We start from the raw sequence: 18,278 nt of genomic DNA on the forward strand, positions 1-18,278 counted from the left end.
ACTTCCATTCTTACCTCTATTCACTGGACTCATGTCTCTAAAATATAACTATGCTTCATGAAAAGATTATAAACATCCTGTCATTAGAAAGATGCAAGTTAAAACTACAATGAGATACACTATACAGCCATTAGAATGGCCATAATCAAAAGACAATACCAAGTGTCGAGCATCTGGAGAAGCTGGAACCCTCATACGTTGCTGACGGGACTGTAAAATGATGCAGTCACTTTGGGGAATAGTCTGTAAATTTTTTTTCTTTGTTCTTTTAGAGGTGAGATCTCCTCTGTTGTCCAGGCTAGAGTGCAGTAGGGCAATCATGGCTCACTTCAGCCTTGACCTCCTGAGCTCAAGCAATCCTCCCGCCTCAGCTGCCCGCCTCAGCCTCCCGAGTCACTGGGATTATAAGCATGAGCTACCATGCTCTAATTTCTTAAAGTTACATATAAACTTATCACAGGATCGAAAATTTCCTCTTCCCAAGAGAAATATGTGCCCACACAAAGATTTATCTACAGATGTTCACAGCAGCTTTGTTCATAATAACCAAAAACTGGAAACAATCCAAACATCCATCAACTGCTGAGCACATAAATTGTCAACACCACAGAATGGAATACCATTAGGCAGTAAAAAGGCACAAAATACTGATACACATTACAGCATACATGAGCCTCAAAGACACGCTAGATGAAAGAAGCCAACGTAAAAATACTGCATACTGTATGTTTCCAACGCATACGAAATGTTTAGGAAAAGCAAATTTAGAGACAAAAAACAAGCAGTGGTTGCCTAGATGAGGAGGTAGAAGGCAGTGATTGTGGGAGGTGATAAAGTGTTCTAAAGCAGTCACAGCACAAAAATTTACTAAAGTTAAAAAATTTAAGTGTGCCTACATTTTTTTCAATGATTTCTTTTTTTTTTTTTTTTTAGACGGAGTTTCGCTCTGTCGCCCAGGCTGGAGTGCAATGGCACGAACTCGGCTCACCACAACCTCTGCCTCCCAGGTTCAAGCAATTCTCCTGCCTCAGCCTCCCAAGTAGCTGGGACTACAGGCGTGCGCCATCACACTCAGCTAACTTTTGTATTTTTAGTAGAGACAGGGTTTCACCATCTTGGCCAGGCTCATCTCGAATTCCTGACCTCGTGATCCACCCACCTAGGCCTCCCAGAGTGCCGGGATTACAGGCATGAGCCTGGCCTTTTTCAATGATTTCTAATTATGTACAAAATGAAGTCCAAATTCTTTAGAAGGGCATTCACAGACCGTATAATCTGTTTTCAATCTATTTAACCTAACCTGCCTTACCTTCTGCTACAATTCCTGCCCAACAGCTTCCTGATGACTGTATTAAACTATGGATTTGCTATTTCCTAAATATGCCACCCTATGCAGTGCTGGTCCCTTTCTTCACACTTGCAATTCTATTTCAAAACTCAGTGTTCTTATCTTTTTCCAAGTGAACTTCCATTTGTCCTCACAAAGACCCACCTCAAGTATCCCCTCCCTTGTTTTAATCCTCCACACTCCCTTATGTAGTTACTTGTTCCACAGGATTCTAGTAATAACATACTGTGCGCTTATCACATGATTACCTATTTATAGGTAGATCATCTTTACAAAAAACTCGAGTATAGCAATAGCATTTTACTAGTGCTTGTGTCCCTAGCGTCTGACACACAGTACAGTGCCTGGCCTATAGGAGGTAATCAATACACTTCTAAATAAGTTAATGACAAATGGCATTGAAGAGAAAAATCCAAAAGTAGGTAAAATGAGCTATGCACCAAAAAGACACCTGTACAAGGATGATTAGTGTCACTATTTTTTTGTTTGAGACAGGGTCTTGCTCTGTCACCCAAGCTGGAGTGCAGCGGTGTGATCCTAATTCCCTGTAGCCTCCACCTACTGGGCTCAAGTGATCCTCCCACCTCAGCCTCCAAAGTAGCTGGGACTACAGGCAAGTGCCACCAAGCCTGGATAATTTTTTGTTTGTTTGTTTGTAGAAACGAGGTCTCTCTATGTTGCCCAGGCAGGTCTCAGACTCCTGGGCTCAAGTGATCCTTTCGCCTTGGCTTCCCAGAGTGCTGGGATTATAGGCATAAACCACTGTGCCTGGTGCCACTGTTATATAAAAAAGAAAAACAAGAAGTTACCCAATGTCACCTAAATGTTTATTAGAATAGGATCAATTAAACAGGCACATTAAACACTATATAGTCATTTAAAATAATGAGATATATATCTTATCTATTTGTATAGACATGAAAAGACATCCCAAATATCGAAGGAAAAAAAACTATAAAATAAGTTAATCATTATTTAAAAAAGAAAACAAAACCGTACACACAGGTACTCACATGCGTACATCTGTGCATCATGTATAAGGAAGGTACAGGGCTGAAGGGTACACATGCAGCTGTACTGGTGCAGACGAAGAAGTGAAAACAACCTTAACTGCCGATCAGCTGACAAATGGCCAAACAAAATGTGGTCTTATCCATGCAGTGGAACATTATTCAACCATAAAAATAAACGAAGCCATAAAAAGAACGGGTTCATGATACAACAGGGATGAGGCCTGAATATATGCTGAGTGAAAGAAGCCAGACATATGATTCCACTTATAGGAAATATTCAGAATAGGCAATTTCACAGAGACCGAGAGTAGATTCGTGGCCGTCTGGGGCTGGAGAGTGGGGAATGGGGAATGACACCAAAAATATGATCCATGAAAGAAAAAAAAACACGATAAACTGAACTTCAACAAAATTAAAAATGTTTGCTCTACAAAAGACCTGGTTAAGAAGGCAAAAAAAATGAGGTACAGGCAAGGAAAATATATTTGCAAACAATATATGTGATAAAAGCCTCATCTAGGATATATAAAGAAATCTCAAAGCTCAACAATTGAAAAAAATTTCAACTAGAAAATGGGCAAAAAATATAGGGAGACATTTTATTGAAGAGGATATACAGACGGCAAATACGCGCATGAAAAGATATGGTCAACATTACTAGACATCAGGGAAATGCAAACCAAACTATGCTGCACACATACTGGCACAGCTAAAATAAAAAAATAGTGACAATACCAAATGTGGACACGAATGTGAAGAAACTGGATCTCTCATACATTGCCAGTGAGCATATAAAATGGCACAGCTACTTACAGATAAGCCACCAACTGCACACCCCTGGGCTCTGGCAAAGATTCTTTGCTTGGCCAAATGAGCCAGGCTCCTGAACTTTTCTCCCAGGCCTATCTGTGTACTTCCTTGTAAATTCCTGTTTTAGCAAAGAACCCTGCTAAGCCAGATTAGCAAACCTCCCATCAAGGTATCTGATTACCCTCTTCTTCTTCTGCCACCCTCCAGCTGATGTCTGATCACCTTGGCCTGTCTTCGGCAAGAAAGAATCCTGTTACAGTCAGTTTAGGCAGAAACCCCTTATCCCTGACGTTTCCTCTTGAGAATTTTCCATCCACTGGCCCTCAACCAGCTCCTTGGCTACAAATTCCCACTTGCCCATGCTACATCCAGCACTGAGGCCATGCTCTCTCCCCACCCACTGTAAGACACTATTGTAGTGGTCCCTACACTTACAGGGATGATCCTGAATAATGTCTTCCTTCCCATGCTTTAACAAGTGTCACTGAATAATTTTTTTTCTTTAACAGCAGCTCTCCCAAAGAAATAAAAATTTATGTCCACACAAAAAACTGAACATGAATGTTCATAGCTGCTTTACTGTTAAAAGCCAAAAACTAGGGAAAGAGATTATCTTTCAAAAGGTGAATGGTTAAACAAACCATGGAATCCTATTCAGCAATAAAAAGGAAAGAACTGTTGATTCACACAACTTGGATAGATCTCAAGGAATTGCGCCAAGTGAAAATAAGCTAATTTTAAAAGGTCACATACTATGTGATTCCATTTATTAATATCCTCGAAATGTCAACATCATAGAGATGAAAAGCAGATTACTGGCTGCCATGGGGCAGGTGTGTGCAGCACAAGGGAGATCTTGGTGGTGGCAGCATTTGTTTCTTGATGCCACAGTGGTTCACAAATCAACTACATATATGTTTAAACAGCACAGCACTAAACACACAAAATGTACCAATGTCAATTTCTAGTTTAATGCTGTGCTGTGGGTAGTAACAAGTTACCATTAAGGGAAAGGTGAAAGGCACAAGGGACCTCTCCTTACTATTTTTTGCAATTTCTTGTAAACCTAGTTATTTCAAATTTAAAATTTTAAAGAACCTACTTTGAATAGTAAAGTAACTGTTCAAGGACTACACGAGATACATTATTTCTTTGAAATTATCTTTCTTTTATGCAGGTGTGAGTGTATACAAATATGTGTGTACATACAAGTTTATTTTTTGGAGAGCAAGGAAGAAAAAATCACCTACGAAATTTCAATTCTGCCAAGGTTTCTAGTTTCCTAGAAACAAAACAGCAGTCCCAGGTCGACTTCTGGGTGCTCAGTCTGAAGTTGAGAAAGGGCCCTTTCCCTCCGTATCCCTCCTGCTCTGGCTCCGTGAAGGGGTGGCAATTCCGAGGGGAGTGCCAATCTGTGGCACCTGCAACAGAATGAACCCCAGATAATCACCCAGCTCTATGTTCTTTTGCAATTTATCCTTCCCAACAATGAAGCATAAAAATGCTTCCACATTCTCATTCTTGCTCTACAACTTACGAACTTAACAAGACACTTAAATTTTTTGATAACACCCTCTTTCCTTTTCCAAGTAAATCCAATTCGGCCAGTAGAGAAATATATTGTATATATATTTTTTTCTACAGAGCTTTTGAGAAATTATCAATAGACCATTTGTTTTATTAGCTAATAGGTAAACGTCCCATGGATCAAGCTTCCTAGAACAATTTCACCACATAAAACAGTTAAATTTCTACTGTTAATTCAGGAATTATCAGAGAGTGATTCTAGATTGCTACGGGTTCACCAGATCTGCTAAAATCAGCATGATTACACTCTCTCAACACATAAGGAAATTCAGAATTGACATTATGAATACCAGAGTTATGCTACAATACAGTGATATCATCAGGGACTATTAATACATGCTGCTATTTGTTTCAGATCTAAATAATCACAAAAGAGTATTGTGATTTTTTACTTACTGGCTTATTTGTTTTAGCTTGCACCCCTGTCTTTCTGTTATGTTTTTCCCCCTTTGCGAACCGCTACCTGGAATGCACACTTGCTAATAACAGCATCATCCTCTACCCACTTCTCCTTTATGTCATCCCTGGAAAACAGCAAACTAGCTTAATGTAGTTCTGTGGTTCAAGGTCTATAAAAACAAAAAGGCTGCATATGACGGATGGCCTGAGACCAAAGATATAAAAACTGAACACATCTTCTATTACGATCAAGTAATTGTTGTACCATGATACTGCAATTTTTTCCTTGAGACAGAGTCTCACTCTGTCACCCAGGTTAGAGTGCAGTGGCATGATTTCGGCTCACTGCAACCTCTGCCTCCCTAGGTTCAGTGATTCTCCTGCCTCAGCCTCCCAAGTGGCTGGGATTACAGGCACATGTCACCATGCCTGGCTAATTTTTGTATTTTTAGTAGAAACGGGGTTTCACCATATTGGCCAAGCTGGTCTCGAACTCCTGACCTTGTGATCCGCCCTCCTTGGCCTCCCAAAGTGCTAGGTGTGAGCCACTGTGCCCGGCCTGCAATTTTTTTCTTTAAAAGCCACTTTAAGGAGAAGGGAGAGATGACATACCTGAATGAGTCAACCTAGGAAAAAACAAAGATGGGTGGAGCTAAAAAAGTAAACACATCTCAAATGCCTACTTAACATTTCTAACTAAATAGGCTAAAACTCAAAACACATGAAATGTAACTCACTAACTCACTAACTCGCTTGTCCATCCTCTCACAAACTTGCTCCTCTTGAACTCATTTGGCTTATTCCACAACTGTGTAAAAGAAGACATTCTGCCATACCTAGTAAAGCTGATGGTGTATACACCCAAGACTCAACAATCCCAGGTCTACGTATATAACCTAGAGAACCTTTGGTACTTAGCTACCATGAGCCACGCAAAAGAATATTTAAAGCAGTATTTTTTTCCATACCAAAAACTAGGTGAAACCCAGGTGTCAAGCAGCAGTAAAATGAATTGTGGTATATTCATAAAATATTCCACATTCCAGTAATTTGGATTATATCAAATAGTGAAACTAATGAACCTCGGCTAAGAATGTCAATATAAATGACATCTCAAAATTGTAATGTAAATAAAAAAATCAAGCCCAAGAAGAATACATACAGAATAATTCCATATGTATAAAGCTCAAAAACAGGAAAAGCTTAAAAAAAAAAAAAGTATGTTAAAGGGACAACACAAATGTGATAAAACTTGAGAAAAAACTAAGGGAATGACATCAAATTTAGGAGGATGGTTACCTCTGGGAAGGGAGGAGTAATTGTCTTGAGGGATGAAGGAGTTCAAAGTTGCTGTTACATTTCTCAAGATAGAAGTTTGGACCAGATTTATTCATGTATTGTTATTACTATTTAAAATGGATATATACATGATAGACAGATAGAAAGATAAGCAGATAGATCCTCGTAAGATTAAACCTATCTAGAGCAGACGTGGTTAAATGTTAATATTTTAACAATTTTAAAAAAATTTAAATCTATGCCCACATTACATAAATGTCTATTACTTTATGTAATGTACATAAACGTCTATTACAGCACTTTCTATAATTTTGGAATATAACATACTAACAAAATTAAGAGTAAATTACAAAATTCTATTTTGAAATTTAAAGACAATATCACAAATCTTTAACAGAAGTACATTAAAACAAATACTAAACTACTATACAGCGGAAAAAACAACATGTAAATAAAAATTACTTCTCCTAATGTAATATAATGGAAAATTAATGCCATCTATATAGTATATTCATTCCAAAATATTTTTATTTTAATCTAGGCATGAAATATAATCAGCAAATTGTGGGATTGCTTATATAAGGAAAAATATGATGAGATTTCATAAAAGACCACTGCCGGGTGGTAGATGGAGGTGGGGTAGTGGCTTATCCTAAAGTAAAGGAAACTAAAGAAATATGACAGCCAAAAGGGTGTGTGTGTGTGTGTATGTGTGTGTGTGTTTCCTTGATTGGTTTCTGGATAAAATATAGATATATTTAGCTCTCTATAGATATAGATATATTTTTTCCCTTGGTTTCTGGATCAAAAATTAAAACATCTATAAAGAACTGTGCTGGGGGAGAAAATAAATGAAATTTAAATAGCGATCACATGTTAGATAATATTGTATTAATACTGTATCTCTTAAATATGATAATGTAACTCTTCAGGAAGACAATCCTGTTCTTAGGATACACGTGCTAAAATTGAGAAGTTAAATGTCAAGATGTTTGCAGCTTACTTTCAAATGGCTCAGGGGAATAAAAAAAGTATATATGTCTTTATAAACAGAAAGAAAGCAAATGAGGCAAACGTTAGCAAGTGAGCCGCTGAGTTAGTGAAAGACTCAAGGGTGTTCACTATTCATTCAACTTTTCTATCAATTTATAAATTTTTAACAATTTGCAGAAAATAGGTATTTCATTCTTTAGTTATGGGTAGTAATTTTACCACAAAGCTTAATAAACAGTGTTAGTATGACAGAGCTAATCAAATATTAACATATTTACAAGCAAGTCCCAAAGATCTTTCCTCCATCAGTAATTTTAAAACTTTTTTTCTGGAAATTGTGAATTATAAGTTGAATGAAAGGCCAGGCACGATGGCTCACACCTGTAATCCCAGTACTTTGGGCAACTGAAGCAGGAGGATCACTTCAGCCCGTGAGTTCAAGACCAGTCTGGGCAACATAGCAAGACCATATTTCCACAAAAAAAAGTTAAATTTAGCCAAGTATGGTGGCACGTGCCTGCAGTCCCAATTACTAGGGAGGCTGAGGTGGGAGGATCACTTGAGCCTGGGAAGTTGAGGCTGCAGTAAACCATGATTGCATCACTATACTCTAGCCTGGGCAACAGGGCAAGACCCTATGTCTAAAAAAAAAAAAAGTTGAATGAAAAATTAATTTTTGCTTAAAAGGTCAAAAGATTATGTCTGTGCTTCAGAAACAATATCATAAGCAATTTGAGGGCAAGGACATTTATTTTGGCAATTCAATTATACTGTATATAATTCACGAAGATTTTATTTTACACTGCTAAAATAGATAAAACCATACTAATACATTAGAATGGGATTTCTTGGCTGGGTGCTGGTGGCTAACCCTGTAATCCTAGCACTTTCAGAGGCTGAGGTGGGAGGATCGCTTGAGCCCAGGAGGTTGAGGCTGCAGTGAGCTATGATAGCGCCATTGCACTCCAGCCTAGGAAACAGAGTGAGTCCCTGTCTTAAAACAAACAAACAAACAAAAAGCAAGAAAAAAAAAAAAAAGAATGTCATTTCTAAATGTCCTATTATTTCTAATACATTTAGAAAATTACATTTCTAAATGTCCTATTAATAGTGTATGTTAAAATTTATTTCTCAAAATAGATTTATTTCCTAATGATGCATACTCTAAGATTATATTTACAATATTTTTCAGGATTGCTAAGCAGGTAGTAAGGGTGGAATCAATTCCTTTATGTGGACAAAGTTTCCTGAAAAACTAATTACATTTCATAGAAAATGATAACCATCTGTCACCTTAAGGATGTACGGGTTATGTCAGAATTTAGTGCAATTAAACTGTCATGTAATACTTGACTTAATTGTTATTTACTAAAAACTTAAAATTATCTTCACAAAAAACCCAACTGTCACCTACCCAAGATGTGTGCATCAATAAACTAACAAAGTTCCAGAAGTTACAGAAAATAAAATTATTTTCAATTAAGAGCACCCATGTAAAATCCATCACTTGTACACGAATATGCCAACTAGCGATTTCAAACAAGAGAAATAAGTCTAGCAATATTTCCTCCAAAAGGCCAGGTGTGGGACAGCGCTGCTACATGTCCGTGGGTGGATAAACACACAGGGAAGAAAGTTTTAGATGGGAAGCCTACATTTAAGTTCTCATCTCTATGTGATGAGAGGCAGGTAGTTAATTACCGTACAGCACTGTCTTTTAAATCCGTGAGTCACATGCCTAAGGGAGGGGCCTGGATGCAGGATGAGCAGCAACTAGGGCAATCAAGGAAGGTTTCAAAAGGAAGCAACAACAGGTTCTGAGGAGCTGCAGACAGGCAATTAGCAGCAACTACTACCCCAACACAATGCACAAAACCCAACAGCCGACTAGGGACTGCCCACCTTCTTGCAAAAACACAGCATGTACTTTTGGGACTAAGTTTGTGAGGCTAGGTGTTTGAATTTCAGAGATACTCTATTATCGACAGACAAGTGAGACTCAAAGACACACACACATACACACACACACACACACACCCCTTGGTAATATTTCCAGGGGCCATTAAAGCAAATTTTAAAACATTTAAGACATAGTTCCCTGCCTGCAAGAAACATGTAATCAACATGAGGAGCCAAGACATAAAGATATTCAAATTTAAATAATGGTAACAGATGATACTGCAAATGTCATACCACCACACATGATGATTAACCGAAGAGCACTAAAGTTTACTCTTCACAGGTGGGAAGTAATTTAACGTGGCCTTCCAAGGATCCGCAGGATTTGATACTATGCAAGGAGGGAGTAGTGCAAGTTCAAACAGGCATTCCACAGGGAGGGTCAGGGAGGGTACTTTGTGGCTGGTTATGGCCCCACAGGGAGTATGGATTCTATGGTGGTGGAGCAGGATCATCAATGTATGGTCTGACCCAGATGATAAATATACAGCTGCCCTAAGGCCCATGCCCACAGCACACACAACTGCTCATTTTAGTTCTCCTTCCAACCAAGCATTAAAGACCTCATAGTGCTTTTCCATACAGAATCCTCAGCAGCCAAGATGTCAGGATGTTTGAAATGCGTCTACCATTCTTTAGGAAGTAAAGAGAAGAACACAAAAATAAGAAAGAGCATGGGCTCTGTAGCCAGACTGAGTACCAAGGTTAGAATCCTGGCTCCACCACTTACCTGTTGTAATCCTTTGACCAAGTTGTTTAACCTCCTCCGTACCCAATCTGTAAAATGAGGATCAAAGGAGTTAATATAGGTATGGCACTTAGAACAGTGCCAGGCAGACAGTAAGCACTAAGTGTAAGCTACTATTATTGTTCTCTATCAATAGGAAACCAACTGTATTTTCAGAGAGTAATTAGAAGTTTATACGGGAGAATAATACAAGCAGCTGTATTAAAAGCTTGCTGGATACAGAAAACACTCTGAATCACTGGTAGAAACACCTTCCATTATTTAATAACATTGCCTAATAGCATCAAACACTTGCTGGTTGATTTAAGAACAAAATTATGGCAACAATATTTACCGAGTTCCATTTATCAAACATTTACTATGTGCCAGTTACTGTGCTAAATTCTATACATTTATTATCTTGCTTAATCCTTAAAACAAGCCTATGAGGCAGATACCACTAGTAATCCCATATTACAGATAAGAAAACTGAAGCTCAGGCCCGCACAGTGGCTCACACCTATAATCCCAGCACTCTGGGAGGCTGAGGCAGGCATATCACCTGAGGTCAGGAGTTCAAGACCAGCCTGGCCAACACGGTGAGACTCCATCTCTACTAAAAATATAAAAATTAGCCAGGCATGGTGGCCTGTAATCCCAGCTACTTGGGAGGCTGAGGCAAAGAATCACTTGAACCCAGGAGGCAGAGGTTGCAGTGAGCCGAGATCGTGCCACTGCACTCCAGCCTGGGTGACAGAGTAAGACACTGCCTCAAAAAAAAAAATAAAAACAGGGAAAAAAAAGAAAACTGAAGCTCACAGTGATTAAGTAACCTTCTCAAAGTCACACAGTTAATATATGGTAGATTTGGGATTTAAACCCAGATCAGCCAGACTCTAAACACTGTACTTTTAATCCTAATGCCATACATTTTCTTCCCAAATCCTGAACCAATTGCCCATGACTGTGATAATGGTTGTACAGATCCGTGAGTATACTAAAAACCATTGAAGTGTGTGCCCTTTAAATAATTGTATGGTATGTGAATTATATCTTAATAAAGCTGTTTCAAACCATTAACAAAAAGTAGTAAAATCAGGATACAGGGTCCTCGGGGTTTTACTCATACACAGACTGGGACTAGAATAAAAAGGAAAATTGAATTCATTTTGGATAGAAAAATGAATATTTTTCAAACGGAAAGATTTAGAACCTGTATATAAATACATGACACATGCTAAAGTTGGACCTAAATAATGAATAAAATGTAGATCAAGAAATATCTGTGAGGCCAGGCATGCTGGCTTGGGTCTGTAATCCCAGCACTTTGGGAGGCCGAGGTGGGTGGATCGCTTGAACCCACGAGTTCGAGACCAGCCTGGGAACATGCAGTTCGAGACCAGCCTAGGAACGTGGTAAAACCCCTCTCTACAAAAAATACAAAAATTAGCTGGGTATGGTGGTGCGTGCCTGCTGTCCCAGCTACTCAGGAGGCTGAAGTGGGAGGACCACTTGAGCCTGGGAGGTCCAGACTGCAGCGAGCCATGATTGTGTCACTGCACTCCAGCCTGCACAGAGCCAAGAACCCGTCTCAAGAAACAAAAGGAGGGAGGAAGGAGAAGAGAGGGGGAGGGGGGAGAAACAAGAAACATCTGTGGGTAATGATGATGTCACAGTGATCCCCTTATCATCAAGTCAACATTTTGGCAAGAGAGAGGTAACAACATGATCTTATTGTTATTCACTTTTAGCAAGGGAGCAGCACAAAATGTGGGCAATAGCATAAAGTTTTTTGGAAAAATGTAATGAAGTTAATGGCCTCCTGTACAGCCTTGGGAGGTATAAATGCAGCCTCTCTAGAGAACAACTTAGCAATGTGCATGATGTACCCACTAGCCCAGCAATCCTACTAATAAAAATCCACATTTTAAAAAAAATCATGTTGTGCACCCAGATTTAGTGACATGTATGGTCTTACAACACGCTTAATGATGGCAGAACAAGCAAAAACAAAAATAATGTAAATTATAGTACAGTCAGACAATATTGTTAACAACAGCTGATGTTTATTAAGTGTCAAGAATTATTTCTATGTGTTAGCTCACTTAATACTTACAGTAACCCTAGAAGTTAGTAAGAATGTTATAACTATTTTCAAGATGAGGAAACTAAAACCCAGAGGAGTAACTTTCTTCAGGTCACACTGCAGCAGTAACTGAAGGCAGGATTTGAACCAGGGCAGTCTCAACACCGCCACTTTGTGTAACTACAAACGTTATGCCACATGAGAATAAGTACTTGGAAATATACTCACAATATATTAAGATAGAAAAAATCAGATCACAAAATAACCGAGAGCGATGGAAATGACATGCCCTAGAGCTTAACAATAGGTACTGCTGGTATTACAGTTGATAATTGTCTTCTTTATACTTTTCCATATTTTCCCAATTTTCTACTGCAGGATGATTTTTTTAAATGACCTTCTTTAAAAAAATAAGTGAAAAGATGATTATTATTTAAAACACTGCAAAAAAAGACAAGTAACAAAAACCATGGAATCAGCAGTTAAATCTGCTATTGGGGTTGCTGATTCCAGAGAAGTGGTAGATGCCAACCAGGCAGTGGCCAGTAAGAAGTATATGAAACAGTGACAGGCGCTACACAGGCATCAACTAGCATCCCAAGAAGTCCGGGGGGAGGGCAAGGAGCACAGTACATAGCTCTGAGATAACGGCAGTATCAAGGTAAGGTTTTGCTGGTTTGTTTTGAACTTGAAGGAGATTTGATCAGTGTCACAATCGAACTAGAAACAGTCAAGGATGGAGAGATGGATAATGAGAGGGAGGTCTCAGACAATAAGGACTGAGCCTTAGAAAAAGGGAAAACTTCGTGTGAAACAGCCGAGAAGGAAGAAAAGAAGTCATACAGTGATCTTTGAGGTGGAGACAGAAGAAACTGACAGAACTTAATTTGGTACCCTCAAGCTTCTCTAAGAAAAAAAAAAAAAAAAGATGTCATCTTCCAAACTAAAAAGGTGATTCTGGGTGCAGTGGCTCACGCCTATAATCCCAACACTTTGGGAGGCCAAGGCAAGAGGATTGCTTAAACCCAGTAGTTTGAGACCAGCCATGGCAACATGGCAAAACCCCATCTCTACCCAAAAATTTTTAAAATGTTAGCCAGGCATGGAGGCGTAATCCTGTAGTCCCAGCTACTCAGGAGGCTGAGGTGAGAGGACCACTTGAGCCTGGGAGGTGGAAGCTGCAGACGAGCTATGATCACACCACTGCACTCCAGTCTGGGTGTCAGAAAGTTAGACCCTGTCTCAAACAAAACAAAACAAAACAAAAACTAAACTAAAAATGTGGTATTAGGTACACGGTGAGAAGCAAGGTCAGTAGGAGAAGTGCTAGAAAGCAACTGGATTCACCTTTTGCCAGAGCTAGCAGAAACCATCAGCCTAATCATCAATTGACCACAAATTCTCCTCTGGACAATTCACATTACAGACATAAATGAGAGTATTGCAGTAAGTTGGAAAAATCGTTTATTCTTCACAGTTAACATGTATATAAGCTATGCCACTCATAACTGAAGAACCCATGGTATGCCTGGAGACTGTTACCCTACCAGTAATTTGAAGGATAACAACCACTACCACAATCCATGAGGCTGACGTGATAAGTGCCATTACTTTTAGATGAGATGCATAGGCAAAAGCAGCACTAGGCTTCAAGCATAAATTTCTAATTTGACAATAAAAACTAGTTTGCTATGAAAATTCAAGTTGTGGTCAGGCGCGGTGGCTCACGCCTGTAATCCTAGCACTTGGGGAGGCCGAGTTGGGTGGATCACGAGGTCAGGAAATCGAGACCATCCTGGCCAAAATGATGAAACCCCATCTCTACTAAAAATACAAAAATTAGCTGGGCATGGTGGTGCATGCCTGTACTCAGGAGGCTGAGGCAGGAGAATCGCTTGAGCCCAGGAGGCAGAGACTGCAGTGACCTGAGATCGCACCACTGCACTCCAGCCTGGGAGACAGAGCGAGACTCAAAAAGAAAAAAAAAAAGAAAATTCAAGTTGTAAAGATCTCAAATTCTGTATAATTGAAAAGTTTTCTAAGACAGGCCAATTGTTACAAAACATGGTATTTTTAATACACATACAGAGATCTCCAGAGATGTAAGTGGCTTTAAAAAATAAGTAGCAATAATAATAGTAATAATAATAAATAAGTAGCCATTTCTTCATGTGTGAGGATACAGTCACGGAAATAAGAATGTAAGACACGGAGGTAAGAGCTGAGTACTGTTTAATACATGGCTGGCTTCACTTGCGTGCCCAATGCTTTACACGCATTACCGCATTTCATCCCCAAAACAATTCGGAGGCAGGAATTCTTCGTGTTCATTCAACATATTTACTAACTGCTAGCTCTGTGTCCCAGGAACTAATCTAAACCTCAGCATACAGCAATGAACAGCAAAAAAAAATCCAAAAAATCTTGCCTTCTTGGAAACTGTATCCTATTTCAGTGTCTGTCTTAAGGGGCTTGAGTAATTTCTCTATGGAGTCAAATAAAGTGGGTGGCAGAGATGAAACTCCAATTCAGGTATGTCAGATCACAGGTACACAGTCTGAATCATTCAAACTATGATTCTAGCATATGTAACTGCTGCTCAATAGAGAGAAAAAATAACTTCTACATTTATCTGAGTTTTTCAATAATAAATAGTACTTATTTGAGATTTTGAATATTTTGTTTTGCTTATACTACTGCCCTCCCTATAGGAAATGACCTGTCAAGAAAAACTAGCACTAATCCTCAGTTAACATGTTTCTTTCCATCCACTTTATAAATTTTAAAGCAAAAAATCCTGAGACAAAAGCAATCTGAAAGCCTCTTCATCTGCTCCCTAAAATTATTAACCAAAGAACTATTCATACTTCAGCAAACTTCAATCTTCGGTTAATGTGTTTCTTTCCACTTAATAAATTTTAAAACAAAAAAACCTGAGCTAAAAGCAATCTGAAGTCCTCTTCATCTGCTCCCTAAAATTATTAGCTGGCCGGACACGGTGGCTCACACCTGTAATCCCAGCACTTTTGGAGGCCGAGGAGAGCAGATCACGAGGTCAGGAGTTCGAGACCAGCTTGGCCAACATGGTGAAACCCTGGTCTCTACTAGAAGTACAAAAATTAGCCCGGCATGGTGGCAGGTGCCTGTAATCCTAGCTACTCAGGAGGCTGAAGCAAGAGAATCGTTTGAACCTGGGAAGCAGAGGTTGCAGTGAGCTCAGATCATGCCATTACACTCCAGCTTGGGCAACACGGTGAGACTCCGTCTCAAAAAAATATTAACCAAGGAACTATTCACACTTCAGCAAACTTCTTAAAATATTAGAGGAAACTCTGCTAGTACTTTGTTGAAGATTTTGGCATCAATGTTCCTAAGAAGTATTATCTGTAGTTTCCTTGTAGTATCTTTGTCTAACTTTGGTGTCAGTGTGATGTTGGCCTCATAGAACGAGTTGGAAAGGGTTCTCTTTCTCCAGTTTTTTTTGTTTTTGTTTTTTTTTGAAAACTTGAAGAATGGTATTAGTTTTTCCTTAAATGTTTGGTAGAATTCACCAGTGAAGCCATCAGGTCCAGGGTTTTTCTTTTCTGTCAGGAGATTTTTGATTACTCATTCAATCTCCTCACTAGTTACAGGTCTATTCTGATATTCTATTTCTTCATTATTTAGTCTTAGTAGGTTTTGTGTTTCTAGGAATCTGTCCATTTCATCTAGGTTATCCAATTTGTTGGCATTTGTTTACAGTACTCTTTTATTTGCATATCCACTTTAATGGCAGCATTATTCACAACAGCTAAAATGTGAAAGTAACCCAAGTATCTATGGATGAATGAATGGATAAGCAAAATGTGATATATGCATACAATGGAGTATTGTTCAGCCTTAAGGAGGAGGGAAATTCTGAGACATGCCACAACATAAACCTTAAAGACATTATGTTAAGTGAAATAAGCCAGCCACCAAAAAGAAAAATACTAAATGATGCCACTTATTCAACGTACTTAGAGTATCAAGATCATAGAGACACTAGTAGAATCATGGTTGCCAAGGGCGGGGGAAGGGAAGAAGGGAGAGTTGTTGCTTTATGAGTATAGTTTCAGCTTTACAAGATGAAAAGAGTATGGGAGATGGATGGTGGTGATGGTTGCACAACATTATGAATGTATTTAATACCAGTGAACTATATACTTAAAAATGGTTAAAATGATAAATTTGGGGTATGTATATTTTACCTTAATTTTAAAAATTGGAAAAAAATTATTGTAGAAATGGGGATGGCTGGAGAAGAGCTTTATCGCAAAGACTCATTTTTTCACTTGTACTTTCATTATCTGAATTATTTAATATGCAAACAGATCATTGATAATATGCAAATAGACTCATAGTATTATTCTCTTTCCCTTAACGAGTTAATTTCTGTTAGAATTTTCCACCAGTGTCTGGTGTATCTTGGGTGCTGTTCCCATAAAGCGTGGTTCATCAACCCCAACTGGACCCTCTCTGCATGTAGGTGAGGCTTGTGAACTAGCAGGCTTCACTGCAGGGTAACTCCTGCTTGTGCAGATACGGAGAGCCTTAAATACCAGGCTCTGTTGATCTCTTTCCTGAAGCCATTCAATTTCTTAGAAAAGAGTCCTTCAGTCTCCTAGGTGAAGTGTATAACTCCAATTGTCAGTGCTCTGCAAACAAGCGGAAAAAGGACACGGACAGAAATTAAAGACAAGGAGGTGTATCTCCTGATCCAGTAGGTCGACTTTCGCTTAATCCCCATCTGTAGTGTACTCCTCTTCTGTACTCTCTTCAAATCTGGAGTTTCACTGATTCAGTTTCTCTAGACAATCACCTGCCCATCTTTTGTCAAAATGAGGGAGGGGTACTGAATGACTAAGGTAGGGGTCAGTGCTGTGGATAATGCCACAAATGTGACCACGTGTATAATTTTAAATTTTCTAAGCAGCTTCATGAAAAAAACTAAATAGAAAGCTGAAAATAATTTCAATACATCTTATTTAACCCAATGAATATAAGATGTTAATATGTAATTAATATAAAAATTAAGATATTTTACACCTGTTTTTCCAAATATAGTATTATTTTAAAGTTACAGCACATCTTAATTAGGACTAGCCACATTTCAAGTGCTCAATGGCCACATGTAGCCTAGTGGCTGCCATGTTAGCACAGGCCTAAGTGATGCTGTGGTAACAACCCCAACATTTCAATGGCTTAGCACAACAGAAATTTATTTCTGCCTCATGTAATATGTCCAACACGGGTATGCAGAGGCCATTTCCAGTTATTCAAAGAGCCAGGCTGACCACCTCGTTCCTGCATCAAATGAATCCTATGACCAGGGATATCCTAGGCAAGAAAGAGAGCAGAGCATCTTCATGGGCTTTTCACTATGCCAACTCAGAAGTAACGCAACCTCCCTCAAAGTCCACTGGCCAGCATCAGTCACCTGATCCCATCTAACATCAAGGAGCAAAGGAATTAAATGTTCCCATCAGCCTGGGACTAAAGAAGACCTAGATGTGGATGAGCACTAAGAAGTCACTGCCACAGGCAGGCACTCGGCCGTGTGGGTGGGTGTGAGGCACAGGATCTCAGTCCTAGATTCCAGGGTATCGCTATTTCATATACAGATTTTTAAACCAGTGTTTAGCCTGAACTCTCATCTCCAGTAACACATAAAACCAGTGCCTGCAAATCTCCAGCCTTGAGAGAGGTAAAGACTGATTTGCTTCTTCCATGTCCCTCTACAAGCCAAATAACAAACAAGTCTTCATTGGAACGAACAGTGGACACATTTGAAGATGCAGATGGTGCAAAGGGCCTACAGCGTAAGGGTTGAAGTGGACACAGCAGTCAAGCCCTGATGAACTTGAAAATGACCAACTAGACCTCCCTGCTAGGAAACAGCCTCACTCACACAGAAAAAAAAAACTGCTGAAAATTAAAACAAAATTGAACAGGAAAAGGTTCTCCAGAAACAAAGGAAAGAGGAGGCCCACATAAAAGTGAGGGGCAGTAATAGAAACAGGAGACCTCAAAGGCAAT

The 18,278-nt window shown here is 39.1% G+C and overlaps 1 protein-coding gene across 8 annotated transcripts in view; it reads right to left on the reverse strand.

Moving 5' to 3' along the window:
• BMPR1A (bone morphogenetic protein receptor type 1A) overlaps positions 1-18,278 on the reverse strand; it is a 168,641-nt gene that overhangs the window by 91,537 nt on the left and 58,826 nt on the right. For 4 of the 8 annotated variants that reach the window (XM_063669879.1, XM_054503875.2, XM_063669877.1 and 1 more), the window contains one exon: positions 10,139-10,185. The exons of the other annotated variants lie outside the window; for them this stretch is intronic. The gene's annotated coding sequence lies outside the window, so the exon portion shown is untranslated. The remainder of the gene's footprint in view (positions 1-10,138; positions 10,186-18,278) is intronic. 8 annotated transcript variants of the gene reach the window in all.

The sequence above is a fragment of the Pongo pygmaeus genome, chromosome 8, assembly GCF_028885625.2.
Source record: "Pongo pygmaeus isolate AG05252 chromosome 8, NHGRI_mPonPyg2-v2.0_pri, whole genome shotgun sequence".
Classification (NCBI taxonomy): domain Eukaryota; kingdom Metazoa; phylum Chordata; class Mammalia; order Primates; family Hominidae; genus Pongo; species Pongo pygmaeus.